General features: G+C 41.0%; 1 pseudogene; it reads right to left on the bottom strand.

The window, feature by feature from the left end:
- Positions 1 to 10,292: 10,292 nt before the first annotated feature.
- LOC132533799 (olfactory receptor 51I2-like) lies at positions 10,293 to 15,106 on the bottom strand (annotated as a pseudogene).
- Between the last annotated feature and the right edge of the window lie 6,771 nt (positions 15,107 to 21,877).

The raw sequence follows: 21,877 nt of genomic DNA on the forward strand, positions 1-21,877 counted from the left end.
GAGATCTCCAGGAAGATAAAACCTCTTCAATCTGGGCAGATGAAAACACATTGACAAAAATATCTGCCATTAGGAATGTTTTATGCCATGCAGACTTTTTCCACTGTGGAGAGAGGGTGAAGAAGAGGGAAAGGGAGAGGAAGAGGGGAGAGAGAGAGATCTGAGTTCTCCTCTATCATTTATGATCTATTTTTGTTTTGTTATGAGGTGCTGGGGATTGAACCTAGGGCTTTATGCTTGTTCTCCATGTTCTATACCACTGAGTTCTTTTATGTCTTTTCTGATTTTCCATAGTTTTCAGCTCTTCTTTTGTATTGTTAACTCTTCTAGGAGTTTGTGTAAATCAGCTAATATGACTCTCAAATATTGTAGAATACACGGAATACTTTCATGTCTCCATAACTAAAAAAAGTAATAAATATAATTACTGAGATAAATCAGAACTGAGTGGTTTTGAAGGGTAAGTCTAGGTCTTTTTTATTCTGTCTTACCATGACTGTGTTTCATTAAGTGAAGCCACATTTATTCATAATCTTTAATATGTAAATCACTTTTTAGATGATTTCATCAGCATTGTCTTTACTGCATTTCTGTTGCATTTTCTGATATCTCATACATGTCTCATCATTGCTTTACATTTAATTTTTAAGGAGGATGATATTTATTCTAAAGTGGAAAACATAAATTTCCCAAGACCATAAAAAGGAGATAAAAATATAGCTCCCCTGCCCAGATCAACTCTTAAAACTTGAGACCCTTTGCATTTGGAGAATTAAAGTACTAGTCCTAGGATCTTTTTTCATCAATTCCCAGTAATAGTAATGTTCCAAGCTGAAAAGGGAAAAAAATTAAAAAAGTACAAGGAAAGCTGGCAAGGGAAGAGAACATATTTTTTTATCATGTCATTGAACATTGACTAGAAGATTGAAGATTGCAATAGAAGTCCTTCTATGCCCTGCACAGACAATATCCTCCTGAATCACTCAAAGAAACCCTTAGAATGAAGATAAACATTGCGGGTTTGAGAATCAGAGCCAACTGATGAAATCAACAAGGGGAAACATGATTAACATGCACAGGCCACAGAATGAGCTTGTGCTCCTGAAGAATTCTGGGCCAATATCTCTGATGAACATAGATGCCAAAATATTAAACAAGATCTTGGCCAACTGGATACAGCAACATATCAAAAAGATTGTTCATCACGACTAAGTAGGATTCATCCCAGGAATGCAAGGCTGGCTCAACATCCGTAAATCAATCAATGTCATTCACCACATCAATAAAAGCAAAGCCAAAAACCACATGATTATCTCAATAGATGCAGAGAAAGCCTTTGACAAAATCCAACACCCATTCATGCTCAAAACTCTACAAAAAATGGGAATAGATGGGAAATTCCTCAAGATAGTGGAGTCTATATATAGCAAACCTACAGCCAACATCATACTCACTGGACAGAAGCTGAAAGCATTCCCCCTCATATCGGGGACTAGACAGGGCTATCCACTGTCACCGTTACTCTTCAACATAGTATTGGAAGTTCTTGCCATAGCAATCAGGCAAGAGAAAGAAATCAAAGGAATACAGATTGGAAGGGAAGAAGTCAAGCTCTCACTACTTGCAGATGATATGATAGTATACATAGAAAAAGCTAAAGAATCCAGCAGAAAACTACTGGAAGGTATTAGGCAATATAGCAAGGTATCAGGCTACAAAATCAATGTACAGAAATCAGTGGCATTTCTTTATGCAAACACTAAATCTGAAGAAGACATCCAGAAATCACTCCCATTTACTGTTTCAGCAAAATCAATCAAATACCTAAGAATAAAGTTGACCAAAGAAGTGAAAGACTTGTAGACTGAAAACTATGAGTCACTACTCAAGGAAATAGAAACTGATACCAAGAAATGGAAAGATATCCCATGCTCATGGATTGGAAGAATAAATATCATCAAAATGAGTATTCTCCCCAGAGCCATATACAAATTTAATGCAATACACATCAAAGTTCCACCAAGTTTCTTTAAGAGAATAGAACAAACACTACAATCATTTATCTGGAACCTGAAAACACCTAGAATTGCCAAAACCATCTTGAGGAAAAGAAACAGAAATGGAGGCATCATACTCCCAGACCTTAAACTATATTATAAAGCCATCATCATCAAAATAGCATGGTACTGGAACAAAAATAGGCACACAGACCAGTGGAACAGAATTGAAAGCCCAGAAATAAATCCCCACACCTATGGACATCTAATCTTTGATAAGGGGGCCCAAAGGATTAAATGGAAGAAGGAGGCTCTCTTCAATAAATGGTGCTGGGAAAACTGGGTTGTAACATGCAGAAGAATGAAATTGAACCACTTTATCTCACCAGAAACAAAAATCAACTCCAAATGGATCAAAGACCTAGATGTCAGACCAGAAACAATCAAATACTTAGAGGAAAACATTGGTAAAACAGTTTCCCACCTACACCTCAAGGACATCTTTGATGAATCAAACCCAATTGCAAGGAAGAATAAAGCAGAAACAAACCAATGGGACTACATCAAATTGAAAAGCTTCTGCACATCCAAAGAAACTATTAAACAAACAAAGAGACCCCTCACAGAATGGGAGAAGATCTTCACATGCCATACATCAGACAAGAAACTAATCACCAAAATATATAAAGAGCTCAGCAAACTTAGCACCAAAAAGCAAATGACCCCATCCAAAAATGGGCAGAGGATATGAACAAAACATTCACCTCAGAGGAGATTCAAAAGGCTAACAAACACAAGAAAAACTGCTCTAGGTCACTGATTGTCAGAGAAATGCAAATTGAGACAACACTAAGATACCATCTCTGTTGTTAAAGTTTCGGGGGCTCCAGCTGGCTGGGCTAGCTTCGCGGTGGAAGACAGAGACAGACTTGGGGACACACGGCTGGGCTGGGAAGCTGTATATCTTTATTCATGAGCGGGCAAACATGTGCTCTCCTGTCTTTCTCCTCTGGCGGCAGAGAGAGACCCTTAAACTAACCACCACACAGAACTCTCCTGCATCCTTCTCCTCACGTGGTGGCGCCAAGAACCCTGGAACTCTGTAGGGGTTCCCTTGGGGCGGGGACAAGCGGGCTGCGAAACTAGCAGGGGCCAAACCAATTTTTCTGGTGGTGGGAGAGCTAGACCAAACCAATGTAAAGCATACAACAATTCCCCCTTTTCTTTTTAACTAAATGACTACAGTATCAGGGGTGTGGGGTGAACAGAAACCTATATCGTACAGGCATTTTCAAAAAAGAAACTGGCACAAACATGGAGAAACATGTAAGCGAGTAACAAGAACCAGTGTGCTGCCAAGGAAAGGCCTGAGGGGGCCATTTTTTGCCTCTGTGGGCAAAACTTTATTAGCTTAAAAAAAACACTCCTGTAAGAATGGCATACATCAAAAAGGACAGCAGCAACAAATGCTAGAGAGGTTGTGGGGACAGAGGAGCCCTTTTACATTGCTGGTGGGAATGTAAATTGGTCCAGCCTCTGTGGAGAGCAGTCTGGAAAACTCTCAGAAGGCTAGACATGGACCTTCCATATGATCCAGTAATTCCTCACCTGGGGTTATACCCCAAGGACTCCATAACACCCAACCAAAAAGAGGTGTGTACTCCTATGTTCATAGCAGCACAATTCATAATAGCTAAAACCTGGAAGCAACCCAGGTGCCCAACAACAGATGAGTGGCTGAGAAAGCTGTGGTATATATACACAATGGAATACTATGCAGCTATCAAGAACAGTGAACCCACCTTCTCTGACCCATCTTGGACAGAGCTAGAAGGAATTATGTTAAGTGAGCTAAGTCAGAAAGATAAAGATGAGTATGGGATGATCCCACTCATCAACAAAAGTTGAGTAAGAAGATCTGAAAGGGAAACTAAAAGCAGGACCTGACCAAATTGTAAGTAGGGCACCAAAGTAAAAACCCTGTGGTGAGGGGGTAGACATGCAGCTTCATGGGCCAGTGGGGGGTGGGAGTGGGAGGGATGGGTCACAGTCTTTTGGTGGTGTGAATGGTGTTTATGTACACTCCTAGTAAAATGTAGTCATATACATCACTAGTTAATACGAGAGGGGGAAAATTAATTGTATGTCTCGAAGTTTTTCAAAACACAAACTGAATCTTTTCTCAATATATGCAGTGTGATTGATATGCAGACTCTCTCAAAAGCCTAGACCAAGTAGATCAGAAGCAACCAATAGCACAGCTATATACAAGATACTGGGTACTGTACAGCAAACCCTAACAAAAGGACTTTTCAAAGTTAACCCAATTACCAAATAATGTGATGATAACATTAACTATCAATTGTCTTTTTGAACCCTAAAACAGCAGTAACCTCACATCTCCACTATAGAGCCTATATTTCCCCCAATCCTGGAACCCTTGGATAGGGCCCACTTTCCCGTATGCCTCTCCCAATCCATATCAAATAATATTGCATCTGCTGATCACAACCTAACCAACACAACGATTGCCACCTCAACATGCTTCACTTCAGACTGTGTCCAGAGACTTCACGTGTGGAATGACAACCCTTCAGCTTCATTACTTGGGTGAGACCTTTCCTTTCATAGTATACTCTAATTCCATCTCAGGTGGTTCACTTTCTAACAAAGTCCCATAATCTAGATATACACCAGTTTCTGTGAGAGAGAGCATATGTTCACACGTATCCATAAACCTCTGCAAAATATATACCTGAAAGCAGAAGTACACTAGAGTTTGCAGTGAGTATCCCCCTAACACTTCCTCTCCACTATTCCAAGCTTTGGGTCCATGATTGCTCAACAATTTGTTTGGCTTTGTATGTTAACTCTCTTCTTAGTCACCAGGTTCCAGATGGCATCAGGATGCCGGCCAGGCTTCCCTGGACTGAAGACCCCACCAATGTGTCCTGGAGCTCCGCTTCCCCAGAGACACACCCTACTAGGGAAAGAGAGAGGCAGACTGGGAGTATGGACCGACCAGTCAACGCCCATGTTCAGCGGGGAAGCAATTACAGAAGCCAGACCTTCCACCTTCTACAACCCACAACGACCTTGGGTCCATGCTCCCAGAGGGATAGAGAGTTGGAAAGCTATCAGGGGAGGGGGTGGGATATGGAGATTGGGTGGTGGAAATTGTGTGGAGTTGTATCCCTCCTACCCTATGGTTTTGTTAATTAATCCTTTCTTAAATAAAATAATAATAATAATAATAATAAAAAGTATTATGTAAGTAAAAAAGAGAGATTACTTGAAGTTTTGTAAGAGTATAGAGGGAATGACATAAAACTTATTACTATCATCCTCAAGTGAGTTCTTTGATATTTTTTATGCAAGGGCATAAATGATTAGTAGAGCATTTTAATAAATAAGGTGAGCCAGTAAAATGTTCAATTATAATATTCATTGTTTATTAAAAAAATCTTAAACTCTTGCAATATCGGGGGTCGGGCGGTGGCGCAGTGGGTTAAGCGCACTTGGTGCAAGGCGCAGGGACCGTGGTAAGGATCCCGGTTGGAGCCCCCGGCTCGCCACCTGCAGGGGAGTCACTTCACAGGCGGTGAAGCGGGTCTGCAGGTGTCTATCTTTCTCTCCTCCCCTCTCTCTGTCTTCCCCTCCTCTCTCCATTTCTCTCTGTCCTATCCAACAACAAAGCAACGTCAACAATGGCAATAATAATTGCAACGAGGCTGCAACAACTAGGGCAACAAAAAAAGGGAAAAGTGACCTCCAGGAGCGGTGGATTCATGGTGCAGGCACCGAGCCCAGCAATAACCCTGGAGGAAAAACAAAAACAAAAAGAAAAAAACTCTTGTAATATCGAAGACTTTTCACCACTCTCAAAATAATTGCAGGACTGAAAAAATTTATTTTTCATTGCTTTTCTAATATCTGCAATTCACAAATAATTGTCTTTCCTTTCTTAATAGGACATTTATCTTTAACATTAGTTGGTGGTAATTGTCCCTATTTGTTCATTTCAATTACAGTAATATAGCTTTAATTCTTCTTAGTGATCTTGCAAAATAAATAAAACTTCTTGACCAATAAAGTTAGAACTGTTTTAGTCACTGAGCAACTAAATTTAATTTTTGCCTTCTTAGTTTATAGGAGCTTTAGAAGCATACCAATAACAACTCTATGTGTGTGTGTGTGTGTGTGTGTGTGTGTGTGTATATGTGTGTGTGTGTGTGTGTGTGTGTGTGTGTATGTGTATGTGTGTGTGTGTATGTGTGATTTGGGAGGGGTGAACACAAATTTTCCACATAAAAAATGTGGATTTTTTTTCCATTGACTGTCAGTAAAGGGAAATGCTTAACCTCTTTTTAATATGTGCTATTAATAAGAGGTTAAAATAAAAACTTACAACCCTGAAAATGTAACTCTTACTATTTAAAGGGAGATTTAAGATAGTACAATAGAAGAATTTTAATGGAATACTAGATTTTATGAAATATTGCACTATCTCATAAGAGATTCTCAGACACAAATCTTAACTATTTCTTTTATCTAATCAATGAGAATAGGGTTAGCTACACACAGACACCAGCTGCTTTCCAATGTTAAAATTTACATAATTAGAAATATAGCATATACTACTAAATATGGCATAAACTACTAGTAGTTTAATTAGAACAATGTTCACTCTGGCTTATGGTGGTAGTGAAGAGGAGGGTAGAATCTAGGACCTGGTAGCCACAGGCAAGAAAGTTTTTTGCATGGCCATTAAATAAATCCCCTTGACTCTAGACTATTTGTTTAATTTGGAAAACATTATTCGAAAGCTTTGACCAACTTCGAAGCACAGAAAAAGTTATATTTTTTAGCACAATAATCTATGTTCAGGTCCACCCCTCTATAGGCTCTTCTCTCTCTCTCTCTTTCTCTCTCTGACTCCATGCTGGCACTATGGGGTCCACTGTTTCTGGTGGCCTGTTTTCCATTTTATTGGCTAGACAGAGAGAAATTGAGAAAGGAAGGGGAGATAGGGAAGAAGAGAGAAAAATAGATTCCTGCAGACCTGCTCTGAGGCTTATGAAGTGTCCCCCTTACAAGTTGAGGAGCAGGGCCTTGAACGTGGATCCCTGCTCAGCATAGTATTATGTGCACTTAACCGGGTGCACCATCACCCGGCCCCACCGCTACATCATTCTCCATCATTGACATGGTACTATATTAATTGAAAGAAACTTCAACTCTAGGATAGGATGATTATGTAATTGTGCAAAGTTGCTTAATGCATGACTATACCACATTGCATTCCCCACCTATGGTACAGGGAGGTTTATGTATACACCTTAGATATGGAAAAACATAGATAACAAGGTGCTTCTCATACTGGGGATTTCTCATGAAAGGACACCCACCTTGAGAACAAAGGTATCATAGTTTAAAAAAACGAGTCCTACTTTTACTTCCATCTGTCTTATGATTCTGTTAGTCCTTCAAATAGTAGTTTAAAAAGTTTACCCAATATATCTCTGGCATCACATGCTTATAATTGTCAGCATTGACAGAACATTAATTAATAAGTGTCTGTATATTTACCTAGGGAGATGCAAATTCCTAGTGAAACCAGTTTTACTTACTAATGTAATCCTAGCATGCATGATTTGAGTGAAACAATTCTGATTGTGCGATTTATATATAATAACTTTGTTATTATCACCATCTTCCATCCTGCCTTCTATGCTTTCTTTAGACTAGAATAATTTACTGGGCTCCTGGAAAATTATGATGTATGTTTTTTTATTTCTGTTTTTCTTTTCGACAACATGTCATGGCTTTTACATCTACCCAATAGAACACTGAATTGGAAAGGGCTACAGGATTGTGCAGAAAGATCAGATTTTTATTAGAAAATATTGAATTTTTCATGTTAGGTTTTAACCTTAAGAAAGCCACATAAGTATTTTAATATCTTGATTTCTTTTCTATTAGTTTATCCTCATGACAATAATATAATATAGCAGTATCTTAAAAGCCATATATACAAAATAGTTTACCTATAATTAAACATGGTAAACAGTAGATAAGCTTTGGGCCAAATAGGAAAGGAGGAGTAGTGACACACAACGATTATCTTTTCTTACATATACTTGAATCATGCTACTGTGATAATACTTCTAACATTGAAAACAATTTATTTCAAACAATTTTTTGTTGTTGAAGAGATATCGTTATAGTTTATAAAAAGAGTAAATGATGTTAGCTATCAGGAGCAGTCAAAAATTAGCAAAGTCATGCGCCCCTTGGAATATACCTAAAATAGACTTCCTAGCTTTTTCCAAAATGGAGACCCTATATCTCAACTATTGAATTCTTGCCTTAGGTTCTTGATTATTAAACAATTTGTTCTGCTTTGAATCATGCTTTTTCAGACACCAGGTTGCAGATGCTACTATGATGCCTACCTGACTTCCCCAAGCAGACTACCTTGCCAATGTACTCTGGAGCCCCATGTCTCCAGAGCCCTGCTCCACTAGGGAAAGACAGAACAGGCTGGAAGTATGGATCAACCTGCCAATGCCCATGTTCAGTGGTGAAGCAATTACAGAAGCCAGACTTTTTCCTTCTGCATCACATAATAATCCTGTGTCCATACTTCCAGAGAGACAAAGAATAGGAATGGGATGGGATATGGAACTCTGGTAGTGGGAATTGTATGGAACTGTAACCCTCATCCTATGGTCTTGTTAGTATTTTTTATTTTATTAAAAAAAAATATATATATTTGCCTCCTTGAAAAAAAAAAAGAATTCTGGGCCATGAACAAAGGGAAGGCCCAGCTGATACAGGGAGCTGCAGGGCTGCAGGACTGAGGGCAGAAAGCATCCTCACAGGAGCAGAAGATGCAGGGTTAAGGGGTTGGGACTTGTTCCCATTGCCCAGGGTCTTGTTGCCTTGGTGACTGTTATCTTTTACTGCATAGCTGTGTCTGGGGGAAGGTTCAGGAATAAGAAGTTTTATGACCTGTCAGGACAGGATGTGCCCTTTGGGGGTGGGTTGGGGTGGGGTGGGGACCTTCTCAAGGCCTCCTGCTATCTGGGGCTTGTCTTCTTCCTACAGTTGGGCTAGTTGTCTTTCTTTGCTTGAACATTCTCTCTTTTTCTTTCCTACTTCATCCCTCCTCCCTTTTCATGTCCATAGAATATCGACTAAGGAATATTTCACTTGTCAGGAGGGAACAATATGGGGTCATAACATCTACTACTTGATAGCCTCAATATAAATAGTGGAAAATGAGCACTGTCATTATTATGGGTCTTAGCAAAGGCAGGAGATAACACTACACTGACCCCATCCTAGATCTTATTAGTCTCTTTACCCAGCTGTCAGGAACAGGAGAATATCTTGTCTTCTAGGCTGGGGCACAGAGTAGAACAATGCAATCACATATACTTTAGGGTCCACTCTAGAAACATTCTAAGCACAGGTATTATAGTGACTCCCACTTTCTGTCTACAATTCTCGTCTTCTGGGATTATAGTGTCTAGTCTGATGCTGAACATGAGTATCGTAAGCACACGTAAGTCTATGAATTTAGGATGACATTTTGACTAAGTCATAGAGAAACAGAGGGGAATGAGCTAAGGGTACCAGATAAGAAGATTCTTATGCACATGGAACAGTAAAGGGTTAGCAGGAGTCTCTGTAGATGGCTGGGGTCACAGCAGTGCAGTAAGTAGCAAAGGCCAGAACAGCTGGGATAACACAGGTCACAGGGATGAGGGGGTTGTGCATTTATTCCTGGTGACAGTTCCTCAAACTTCTGCTCTGTGCAGGGTGACCATCTTCTGGTTTTGGGGTTGCAGCAGAGCTACAGATTGTTTTCTGTTTTCCCTGCTGAAGAATGTTGCTATGAGGGGCTCCTCAGGTCCCCCCTGTACTCCTAGACTGCCCACCTTTTGTCTGGAGGAATCAGCTCTGTCTGTGAGTGTTTGGCAGCCTCTGTCACTCTAGAGTGATTGATCTGCAGAGTAATGCCTGTAACTTTAACAAGCATAGCCTGTATGCCCTGACCTTATTGACTGTAGGGCTTCTTTCTAGTTTTTTACTCAGACCACGTCTCTGGGCTGATCTGAATGGACCGTTTTTCTTAAGGGGATAATTTTTCTTTCTTTCTTTCTTTCTTTCTTTCTTTCTTTCTTTCTTTCTTTCTTTCTTTCTTTCTAAAGCTTCCTATTTATTTGTCTCAAAGTTGTATTTAATTTTACTAGGTGTTGGGTCACATTTATTTCACTTATCTGGAGGTCACTCTTTAGTTATAAATGACTGGAGTGTGTCCCTGCTGTACAGGATCTCAATTGGTGAATAACCTGAGCTTTTGGGGGGCACATCAGACTCAGAGTAGGTCTCGAGGTAATAAGGCACTTTAGTCTCCTGGCAGTATTTGGATAAAGTAGCCGTTCATATGTTTACCTTTCCCTGGACTCTGTGGCCTTTAGTCTTTCCCCACTTTGAGGGATGAAGAGCATTTGTCTGCTAGGACACAGTCTGTGTTTCTGAATAATTATATGCCTTGGGAACTCTCTTCTCACCAGTAACATGGTCTGCTTCCTTCCTCTGTCTTGTCTGGGAGCATAGAGCTGCCATCTGTGAGTTTCTCTTGTCCTTTCTTTGCTTCTTGCTTCTGACATATGCTTATCTCATATCCATCGCCTTTCCTTCTGCTTGCAATTGATGGTGAGAGGATCTCAGAGTTAGTGATTAAAACTCCATGCTTCTCGGCAGTGCACAAAGACTGTGTCTGAACCCCTGTTACTCACCCTGCCTGCTGCCAGGGTCTTCTCTCCCTCTCCACATTCTGAAGGTGCCCAGAGAAACTCTGTGGGCAAAACACTGACTGTCTTTATACCACCATCTGGATTCCTTAGTGAGATGCTGTCCTCTGGGGATGAGGAGGCCACAGGCCACAGCCCACAGAGGAGAGTCTCTGTTCAGGTTTTCCTGGGCAGAGTGGGAAATGTGTGAGATACTTTGTGAATTGGACAGAGTTAATAAGGGAAGTGGCATTTTGAGTCCAATGCCATTGTGGGATTTGCAGAGGACAGAATTAGAGTCACCATCTCTGGGGAGGCCATCTAGCCTACCACACTGACAGGCACTGTGCCTTCAGTTTTCTCCTTTCCTGAGCTCTTCATGGACACCATGTGCTCGGAACCCACAGGGAACACCAGCTGTCCTCTCTAACTGACAGTCCTTTGTTCAATTGTGACTATTTCTTTTCATTTTCTGCCATGGTTCCTTAGTTGCCCCATTTACTCAAGTGACATTTGAAAACTATTTTATTCATTATGAATATGCATCATATGACCCAGGATAACAGGAATAAGACATGTCCCTACGGCAGGGAGATAGGAGAGGAGCCACTCCTGTGGACCATCAGCACCTCCATGTTTCTCTTTCAGTGTCCTTAGAGATACAGAATGTTCTAAACTGGTAACTTGTCCTGACTGTCTTGTCCCCTCCCTGGAGGTTTCTTTATTATTGATAGAGTGAAATACATTGAAAACAGGCATGACTCTAGGACTTTAATGCAGAAGTGACTTTGTATATGTCTCTGTGTATGTATAATAGTTTAACTTGCGTGCACTTTATGCATAATAACTACAGATGCCTAATGACATTTTGAAATTTTCCCTTCTCCTCCTCCTCCACCTCCCCCTCTTCCCCTTCTTCTTATGCTCCTCTTCCTCTTCCTCCTCCCCTCCCTCTGCCCTTCTCCTCTTCCTTCTCCTTCTCCTCCTCCTCCCCTTACTCCTCCCCTTCCTCCTCCCCCTCCTCCTCCTCCCTCTTTTTCTGGAGCACTTCATAAATCAGACTTATAGTGGTGCTAGGGATTGAACCCAGGCCCTTTGGTGTATAAGTCTTTTTGCAGAAACGTCATGTTGTTTCCCGAGCCCTAAAGATATATTTGGAGTGTTTGGACATATTGGTGTGCATTTTACTATGCAATGATATACACAATATGTTTTCCAATTTCACAGATTTTCCAGTGAGGATTAGTTAATGCTAATATTTGGAATCATATTACTGTAATATCATTTAGCTTAGTTTCCTGAGTCAGCATCCATATCACTCTGTGTGTGTGTGTGTGTGTGTGTGTGTGTGTGTGTGTGTAGTATTCTCTTACTTGAGAGTTTTGTTTCTATTTCCTCTATGTTAGTTTCAGGTTGAACAATCATTGGTACGTTTTATTTCATGTATCATGTGGTGTCCTTAATTTTCATATCAGAAGATTATATATTGTATGTGTATATATATTGTAATCTCTGTGGCTTCACAGTTACAGTCTTATATTTGTCAGACAGAAACAGAAATAAAGTGAGACAGACATAAGGAGGGAAAGATATCACAGTACTGAAGCTGCCTCCAGTGTGGTGGGGCACTGCGTATGACAAATTAGTTCCACTTTGCCATTGTGTGAACATACTGCCCCTGGATGCTTTAAACATTTATTGGATAATTTAAAATGCATTAAAAGTCATGAAAGGTAATTTCCATATCATCAATAATATAGTGTTTAAAAATTTTACATTTATCTATTTATTTATTTATTTTATTTTAAACCACCAGGGTTATCCCTGGGGGTCAGCACCTACACAACTTACTTATTGCTCTTAGTGGCCATTTTTTTCTTTCTCTTGTTCTTTTTGATAGTTCAGAGAGAAATTGAGAGAGGAGGAGATACAGAGAGAGCACTGCTTCACAACTCATGAAACATCCCCCCCCCACAGGTGAGAATAATAGGTTTTTTTTATTACATGATATTCTTCTATAAAAAGGTTCTCCTTCCTTTCCTTTTCTTTTCTCCCCTCCTTTCCCCTTCCCTTTCTCTCTCTCTCTCTCTCTCTCTCTCTCTCTCTCTCCCTCTCTCTCTCTCTCTCTTTCTCTCTCTCTCTCTCCCTCTCGTCAGTGAGGTAACTCACTGAGTAGTGCATATGCCTTGTAGAATGTGTGGCCAGGATTGAGCCGACACCATGTAGCAGTAAATCACGTCCTGAGCAGGTTCTGCTGCTGTGATGTCTCTCTCTGAATGAAAAAGTCCTCACGGGAGCAGTGAAATCATGCATGGATGAGGACTGGGCTTTACAATAAGTCAACAGGTTTCTTTTTTGGTTCTTAATTTGTTATAACCCACTGAAGCAAAATTACTTCAGTGTATTGTGTATCTCATCTGTGGATACTAGTTGTCCATTTGTACAAATTTCTGTATATTATTTTTACCTGAAACTATTGTGTTGTGCTCCTGACTGCCTTCAGACGGGAGCTACTGCAGTGTCACCTTTTATTTTTTCCCAGAGTGGCACCTGGGGGTAGCCACTACTTTGGAGTCCCAAGTTACCTGGAATGGTACATCTTATTTAGAAGCCAACAGTGCTGGTGTGTTACTCACAGCACATGACTCACTGCTACTGGTGCCACTGCTTCCAGATGTGCTCAGAGAACAGAACAGGCAAACAGAGAGCTGTTCCATTACTGATGATACTGACTTAATTTAAGTGTCTATTATCTTCCCCCCCAACTTGTTATAGCACCCTATTAAATGAATTTTTTACATCCCATTTCTCTTTCAATTTTTAGATCTTAAAATGTTTATAGAGTCTATTGTTTGTAGCACAAGGGAATGGACATAGGAATTTGAGTTAGCTTGACAGGCCCAGTGTTCTGAGAAAGAGACCCCTGGAACTCTGCTTCACCATTCATGAAGCTTCCCAACTGCAAATGGGGAACAGGGGCTTGAACCCAGGTCCTTGAAAGGAGTAACATGTGCACTCAACCAGATGAATCACTGCCCAGCACCAAGTGCATGTTTATAAGCCTCTGTCTGCTTATGGAAGTAGTTATAAGAGGTTAGGTCTAATCTCACTGGTTCTGACACACTTCTTGCACAAGGAAATACTGTATAAAATATTTAAAGTCAATGAAAGAAAAAAGAATCAAGGCTCTTTTTCAGCCAGGAGACTGTGGATATTCATTGACTTGTCATACTATTGATAATAAGCCTATTTCAGGGATCCAAGACCAGGCTTGATGGGCATAAAATGTGACTGTTCATGTCTCCTGCAGACTCTGTGGTTCTTTGTGTCATCAGCCTTATCTCTTGTCCCTCAGCACCCTGAGCATGGCCTCCCTGATGGGCTTGGACTTCACACTGTAGATGACGGGGTTGAGTACAGGGGGCACCGCCAGGTACACATAGGCAACAAGAGCGTGAACAATGTGGGGCAGGTGCCTCCCAAAACGGTGGATCATGGACACCCCTATGACTGGAATGTAGAAGACCAGCACAGCTAAGATGTGGGAGACACAGGTGTTGAGTGCCCGCACACGCTCTTTGGGAGAGGCCAGACCCAGCACTGTATGAAGGATGAGGGTGTAGGAGAGAACAATAAGCAGGGAGTCTATACCCACTGTAGAAAGAACTACAAATAAACCGTACAGAATGTTGACAGTAATGTCAGCTCAGGCGCATTTCTTGACATCTGCATGGAAACAGAAGGAGTGGGACAGGAGGGTTTTGCTAGGACAGTAATTCAGTCGCTTCAGTAAGAAGGGCAATGGAAAGAGAAATAAAGTTGCTCGAGCCACAATGGCCAGTCCGATCCTGATGATGACACTGTTGGTGAGGACAGTTGCATAGCGCAGGGGGTTGGAGATGGCCACAAAGCGGTCAAAGGCCATGGCCAGGAGCACTGAGGACTCCACCACTGAGAAGGAGTGGAGGAAGAACATCTGGACAAGGCAGGCATTGAAGCCAATGAGCCGCTGGTCAAACCAGAGCACGGCCAAGGTGGTGGGCAGAGTGGACATGGTGAGGCCCACATCCGAGAGTGCCAGCATGGACAGGAAGTAGTACATGGGCTGGTGCAGGCTGGGAGTCCTCCTGATGGCCAGGAGGATCAGGCAGTTTCCAGTGAGGGCCACGGTGTACATGGAGGAGAAGGGGATGGAGATCCAGCCGTGAAAGGCTTCTAGCCCTGGGATGCCAATCATCAGAAAAGCAGGAGGCTGGAAGAAGGAGCTGTTGGTCTGAGACTGGGAAGGGGGCATCCTTGAAAGGTGGTTGAGGTCTCCAGGAAGGGTCAACCTCTTTATTATGGGCATATAAAAAATACTGACAAGACATTTCATATTAGAAATTGGATCAACAACAGTAGAGAATATTCCATCCTCCGAAGGGAGGCTGGGGAACATACTCTGTCTTCCACTTGAAGAAGATGGGTCCTGAAATTGGGACAGCTTAGAACATTCCTACTCATGACCATAAAATGTCAGCTCAGATCTACAAGGATGCAGAGGTCACATAGGCTCCTGTGCTGAACATGGGCCCCAGATCAGATCAAGTTGATGGGATTTACAGTCAACAATATTTATACCCTTTCCCATCTTTGGGGGCTACTCTCTTCTAATTTAGCTTTCTTTCTTTCTTTCTTTCTTTCTTTCTTTCTTTCTTTCTTTCTTTCTTTCTTCCTTCCTTCCTTCCTTCCTTCCTTCCTTCCTTTCTTTCTTTCTTTCTTTTTTTTTTGCCAGGGCTTGGTGCCTGCACCATGAATCCACTGCACCTGGAAGTCATCAGTTTTTCCCTTTTGTTACCCTGGTTGTTTTACCATTGTTGTGATTATTATTGTTGTTGTCATTGATATCGTTGTTGTTGGATAGGACAGAGAGAAATGGAGTGAGGAGGGGAAGACAGATGGGGGAGAGAAAGACAGACACCTGCAGATCTGCTTCACTGCCTGTGAAGCGACTCCCCTGTAGGTGGGGGTCTGGGGGCTCGAACCGGGATCCTTCTGCCAGTCCAGGCGCTTTGCATCACATGCACTTAACACACTGCGCTGTCACCTGACCCCCTCAATCCAGCTTTCTACCTCCTTTTTCAGCCATGACATCATCTCCCCAGACAAAACATGGGTCCATCTGCATATCACATGTCAGGTTCAGGAAAAAACTAGTGTAGTCATGGGCCCTTTTGAATATCACTAAAATAGGCCTACTAGTTATCTGTAAAATGGAGACCTCCAAATCTTCATCTGCAATATTCTAGTCTTTAGGTTCATGATCAGTCAACAATTTGTTTGACTTTATATGTTAACTCTTTTTTAGCCGTCAGGTTCCTGATGCTACCATGATGCCAACCGGACTTCCCTGGGCAGACGACCCCACCAATGTGTCCTGGAGCCCCGATTCCCCAGATCCCCATCTCAACAGAGAAAGAGAGAGACAGGCTGGGACTATGGATTAACCTATCAGTGCCCACGTTCAGCGGGGAAGCAATTACAGAAGCCAGACCTTCTGCCTTCTGTATCCCACAATAACCTTGGGTCTATACTCTCGAGGAATAAAGAATAGAGAAGCTATGAGGGGAGGGGATGGGATACAGAGTTCTGGTGGTGGCAACTGTGTGGAGTTGTCCCCCTCTTATCCCATGGTTTTTGTCAGTGTTTCCTTTTTATAAATAAAAATAAAAAAATCAATATTAAAAAATGAAAAAAAGAGAATCCTATTTATGCTGTACAAACTTTATCATGAATTATTTTCCATTTTTTAAGTTCTTTGTATAATTTACCTTTATATAGATTCTTCTAGTTGTGGACATTCAAAATTTCTGCTATGTTGATGATAAATCATAAATGAATGAATACTTCAGATTAATGTATATTCTTATGAAATATTATTTGTGTTTGCTTTGGAATGTTCAGAAAAAAACTTGTAGATATTAGATTAGATAAGAATAGTGGTGAATTCAGTGTCTACTGAAATTTAATTTGTTAAAACTGAAGATGAGTTTTTATCTGGAATAAATATCACAATTCTTGTCTTTTATCTTTTTTGAACTGATTTATATGTTATCCAGTAGTTCACACTACTTCCATTTCTTCCTCTCCTTTCTTTCTTTCTTTCTTTCTTTTTTTCTTTCTTTCTTTCTTTCTTTCTTTCTTTCTTTCTTTCTTTCTTCCTTCCTTCCTTCCTTCCTTCTTCCTTCCTCCTCTCTCTCTCTCTTCCCCCATCCCCATCTCTCTTTTTTTCTTTGTTTCCTTCTGAATACTGCTCAGCTCTAGCTTATGGCGGTACTGCGAATTGAACCTCGGATCTTTTGTTTCTCATGCATGAAATTCTCGTTTGCACAACCATTATGTTATCCCTCTCAGCACCCCACACTCTTCATTCCTTGTTTTAGATCTTTTCTTTATCCTCTCATTGATGCTTAAGTTTAGGCATTTGAGTATTTGTCTAACATGTTGTTCTGGTCATAAATAGATGGATCTAAATGACAGATTATGTTGAATTTTAGAGGAAGCTTAGAATTCACAGGGGTCAAATTCCCATCAGACTAACGACTTAAATTAAAATCAACTCATATAATAAGCAATTTCACTTTTCTGTCCGGATTTGTTCTTCTTTTTTCCCTTTTTATGCCTTTTTTTAAAATTTATTTTTCCTTCTGTTGCCCTTCTTAAAAATTGTTGTTGTAGTTATTGTTGCTGTTATTGATGTCCTCATTGTTGGATAGGACAGAGAGAAATGGAGAGAGGAGGGGAAGACAGAGAGGGAGAGAGAAATATAGACACCTGCAGACCTGCTTCACCGCCTGTGAAGCGACTCCCCTGCAGGTGGGGACCTGGGGGACTCGAACCGGGATCCTTACACTGGTCCTTGTGCTTTGCACCACATGTGCTTAACCCGCTGCACTACCTCCCAACTCCCTCTTTTCGTGTCTGGATACTATGTGTGTCTTACGAAGGTCTGACCCTGGGAAGGTAATCTGTCGGACAAAAAAGACAATTTTTTTCCCCTGTTCTTTTTCTTAAGTGACTATTTTAAAAGCCAAGATGGCTTGACATGTTTCATTTTCTCCCCAAAGGCCAAAAACAATGCATAGATCACTTAAATTTGAAGTCATAACTGACCTGGTCTTCACCAATTATCTTCAGGACATTAAAGACACAAAAATATTTTAATGCTATAGCTCAACTTAAAAATAGCATAGGGTAGATAGTAATAAAATTCTCAAGTAAGGGAATACCAGACCCATGCAATGATATAAACAGTGATTCAGAAGAACTCATCTAAATTAAATGATACTATATAAGAATAAAACCCAAACATTTGCATTAACTTTCCTCATTGGAAAATTTGTGAAAATTGAAAACATATTGTATATTGGTCATCTCATTGTGTTAGTAATATACAAAACCTCTTGATTCTGAAGTCATAATGGTCTTGATCTTCAAGAATTATCTTCAGGACATTAAAGAACCAAAAATATTTTGAAATTATAGTTCTTCCCAGAGGAATAATTGACCCCCAATTTAACCTGGTAGGCTTCTGTTACCTTGTGAGGGGGTATCTGGGGAAGTCAGGCTGTCTGGAAGCAAGGGGACAAATGAAAGTACTATGCTTTTGATTTGATTTATTCCAAACCCTAGTGGGGACCTCTCTCTCTCTCAACAAGAATTGGTATTCATGTAATTTTATGAGACATTTTCAATACAGAGTTTTGAATCCTTTTGTAATCTATAAACAAGGAGATACTGTCACAGTCTCTTCTAACTCAGAAATATGTGAAGGACAATGTCCTAGTGTGAGTCCATACCTTAAGAAAACATTCAGAATTGTGTGGAGTTGTACCCCTCTTATCCTATGTTTTTTGTCAGTGTTTACTTTTTATAAATAAAAATAAAAAAAGAAAATATTCAGGAGGCCAGGTGGTGCTGCACCAGGTTAATCACCAATAGTACTAAGCACAGGGACCTGAGCAAGGATCCAGGTTCAAGCCCTTGGCTTTCCATGTGTAGGGGGATGCTACACAAGTGGCAAAGCAGGTCTGCAGGTGTCTTTCTCTCTCCCTTTTTGTCTCCTCTCTACCTCAGTTTCTCTCTGACCTGTCCAATAAAAAAGGAAACAAAAATGGCCACCAGGAGCAGTGGATTCATAGTGCTATGCCTAGCTCCAATGATAACCCTGGAGGCAATATGTGTGTGCGCACGCACACACACGCACATATTCAGCTCACCTGCAGACAACACTCTTGGAGGGATCTCTAGAGATCCTCCTACTCTTACCCAACTTAGAGGGATGAAAGAGATTTAGGTGGCAGTCTATGTTTCTGAAGAATTTTTTGAAGTGGGAAATCTCTTCTCACCAGTAGTGTGATCTCCATCCACCTTCCTTCTTATCATGGTGCACAGAGCAGATGTCTGTAAAGTCCCTTTATACTTCTTTTCTTCCTGATTCTGATACCTACTTATCTAGAACCTTAGTTATCTCTTCTTTTTGATTGCAGTTGACAGTGAGGGGATCTCAGAGTTACTGATTAAAACTTCATCGTTCTCAGCAGTGCACAAAGATTGTGTTTGAACTTCATGTTACTCACCTTGCTTGCTGCCAGGGTCTTGTCTCCCTGTCCACATTCTGAAGGTGCCCAGAGAAACTCTGTGGCCAAGATACTGACTGTCTTTATACCACTGTCTGGATTCCCTACTGAGATGCTATCCTCTGGGGATGAGGAGGCCGCAGGCCACAGCCCACAGAGGAGAGTCTTGTTCAACTTTTCCTGGGCAGAGTGAGAAATGTGTGAGATACTTCGTGAGTTGGGCAGAGTTACTAAGGGAAGTGGCATTTTGAGCCCAATGCCATTGTGGGATTTGCAGAGGACAGAATTAGTTACCATCTTTGGGGATGTCACCTAGTCTACCACATTGACAGGCACTGTGCTTTTAATCTTCTCCTTTCCTGAGCTCTTCAAGGACACCAAATGTTCATGGACCCACAGGAAATACCAGCTGTCCTCTCCAACTGACAGTCTTGTGTTCAGTTCTATTTCTTTTCATTTTCTCCCATGGTTCCCTAGGTTGTTCACTTAGTTTAAACAGCCTCACTTCCTTTAATGACATTTAATTAACTAGTTAAATAATTCATCATAGATAAGTGAATATCTATTTTTTACTTTTTTGTTTATTTCACGTTATATGAGACAGAGGAATTTAGAGGGGTGGCTAAAGTAGAGAAGAAGAGAAACGGAGACATCTGCAGCCTTCCTTCACTGCTTTGCGTCTTCTACCTGCCCGTGGACTGGAGCTTTGAATCAGGGTCCTTGTACATGGCTATGCGTGCACTCAACCAGATACATTGTTTTTCCCCCATGTGACACTTCGAAGTTCTATTGCATTTCTTAGGCATATGCTTCATATGACCTAGGATAACAGAGGAGTAACAAGTGTTCCCAAGACGAGGAGTTAGGACAGGACTCACTGCTGTGGACAGTCAGCACCTTCTATTTCCATGTTTTTAGAGATGCAGAATATTTTTCCCTGGGAAAACTTTTCCTTGCTGTCTGTTCTCCTTCCCAGAGGCTTCCTTGCTTTTGATAGAGTGAAATATATTGAAAACAGGAAAAGACTCTAGGACCTTAATGCAGAAATTCATGTGTTTGTGTGTGTCTATGTGTGTGTGTGTGTGTGTGTGTGTGTGTGTCTGCAAAAGTTTATTCTGGTGTACTTAATATACATAGTATGTGCACCTGTCTGATGAGATAATCTGAGTGACTAGATATATGCATCTAGTTTTTAATACATAATATATTTTCAAATATATATTTATCATCTTTAGGGCCTCACTGTGTCTGGCCTCCTCTTCAGTAGAAAGAGAGAGACATAGACAGATTCAGGGAGAGAGGTGAACACTGCACAGCACTGAAGCTTCCTCCAGCTGGGTGTGGGCTCCATGCATGACAAAGCAGGTGTACACTATGGGTGAGCTAACTTACCACTTGCATTTCAGAAGTTGTGTTGGTCAGATCATCCTCTTGTTGACTAGGTTACCTTTGATAACTTTCTTAAAATAAAAATTAGCATTGTATTGTTCTTAAGATGTTGATGATTTTATTTTTAAATTTTTATTTATAAAAAGAAAACACTGACGAAACCATAGGAGAAGAGGGGTACAATTCTACACAATTCTCACCATCAGAACTCCCTATCCCATCCCCTCCACTGATAGCTTTCCTATTCTTTATCCATCTGGGAGTACAGACCCAGGGTCATTCTGGGGTGCAGATGGTGGAATGCCTGACTTCTATAATTGCTTCCCCGCTGAATGTGGGCATTGACAGGTTGATCCATGCTCCCAGCCTTTCTCTCTCTTTCCCTAGTGGTGCAGGGCTCTGTGGCGGCAGGGCTCCAGGACACATTGGTTGGGTCATCTGCCCAGGGATGTCTAGTTGTCATCATGGTAGCATCTGGAACCTGGTGGTTGATAAAAATGTTAACATATAAAGCCAAACAAATTGTTGACTAGGCATGAACCTAAAGGCTGGAATAGTGCAGATGAAGATTTTGGGGTCTCTGTTTTGGAGATAGCTCATAGGCCTCTTTTAGTTATATTCCAAAGGGCCCATCACTGTACTAGTTTTTTCCTGAACCTGACATGTTATATTCAGGTGGACCCATGTTATTGTCTGTGGAGATGATGTCATGGCTGGAAAAAGGGCTAGAAAGCTGGATTAGGGCAGAGAGTGCCTCACAAATATGGCAAAGGTGTATGAATATTATTGAGTGTAAACCCACTGACTTAATCTGATCTGGGGCCAATGTTCAGCACAGGAGCCTATGTGACCTCTACATCCCTGTAGGTCTGATCACACATTCTGTGGTCATGAGTAGCAATGTTCTAAGCTGCTCCAATTTCAGTACCCATCTTCTTTTTTTTCTTTTTATTTATTTATTTGTTTAAAAAGGGAGATATTAACAAAACTGTAGGATAGGAGGGGTACAACTCCACACAGTTCCCATCACCAGATCTCTATATCCCATCCCCTCCCCTGATAGCTTTCC

Source organism: Erinaceus europaeus, chromosome 17 (genome assembly GCF_950295315.1).
Source record: "Erinaceus europaeus chromosome 17, mEriEur2.1, whole genome shotgun sequence".
Taxonomy (NCBI): domain Eukaryota; kingdom Metazoa; phylum Chordata; class Mammalia; order Eulipotyphla; family Erinaceidae; genus Erinaceus; species Erinaceus europaeus.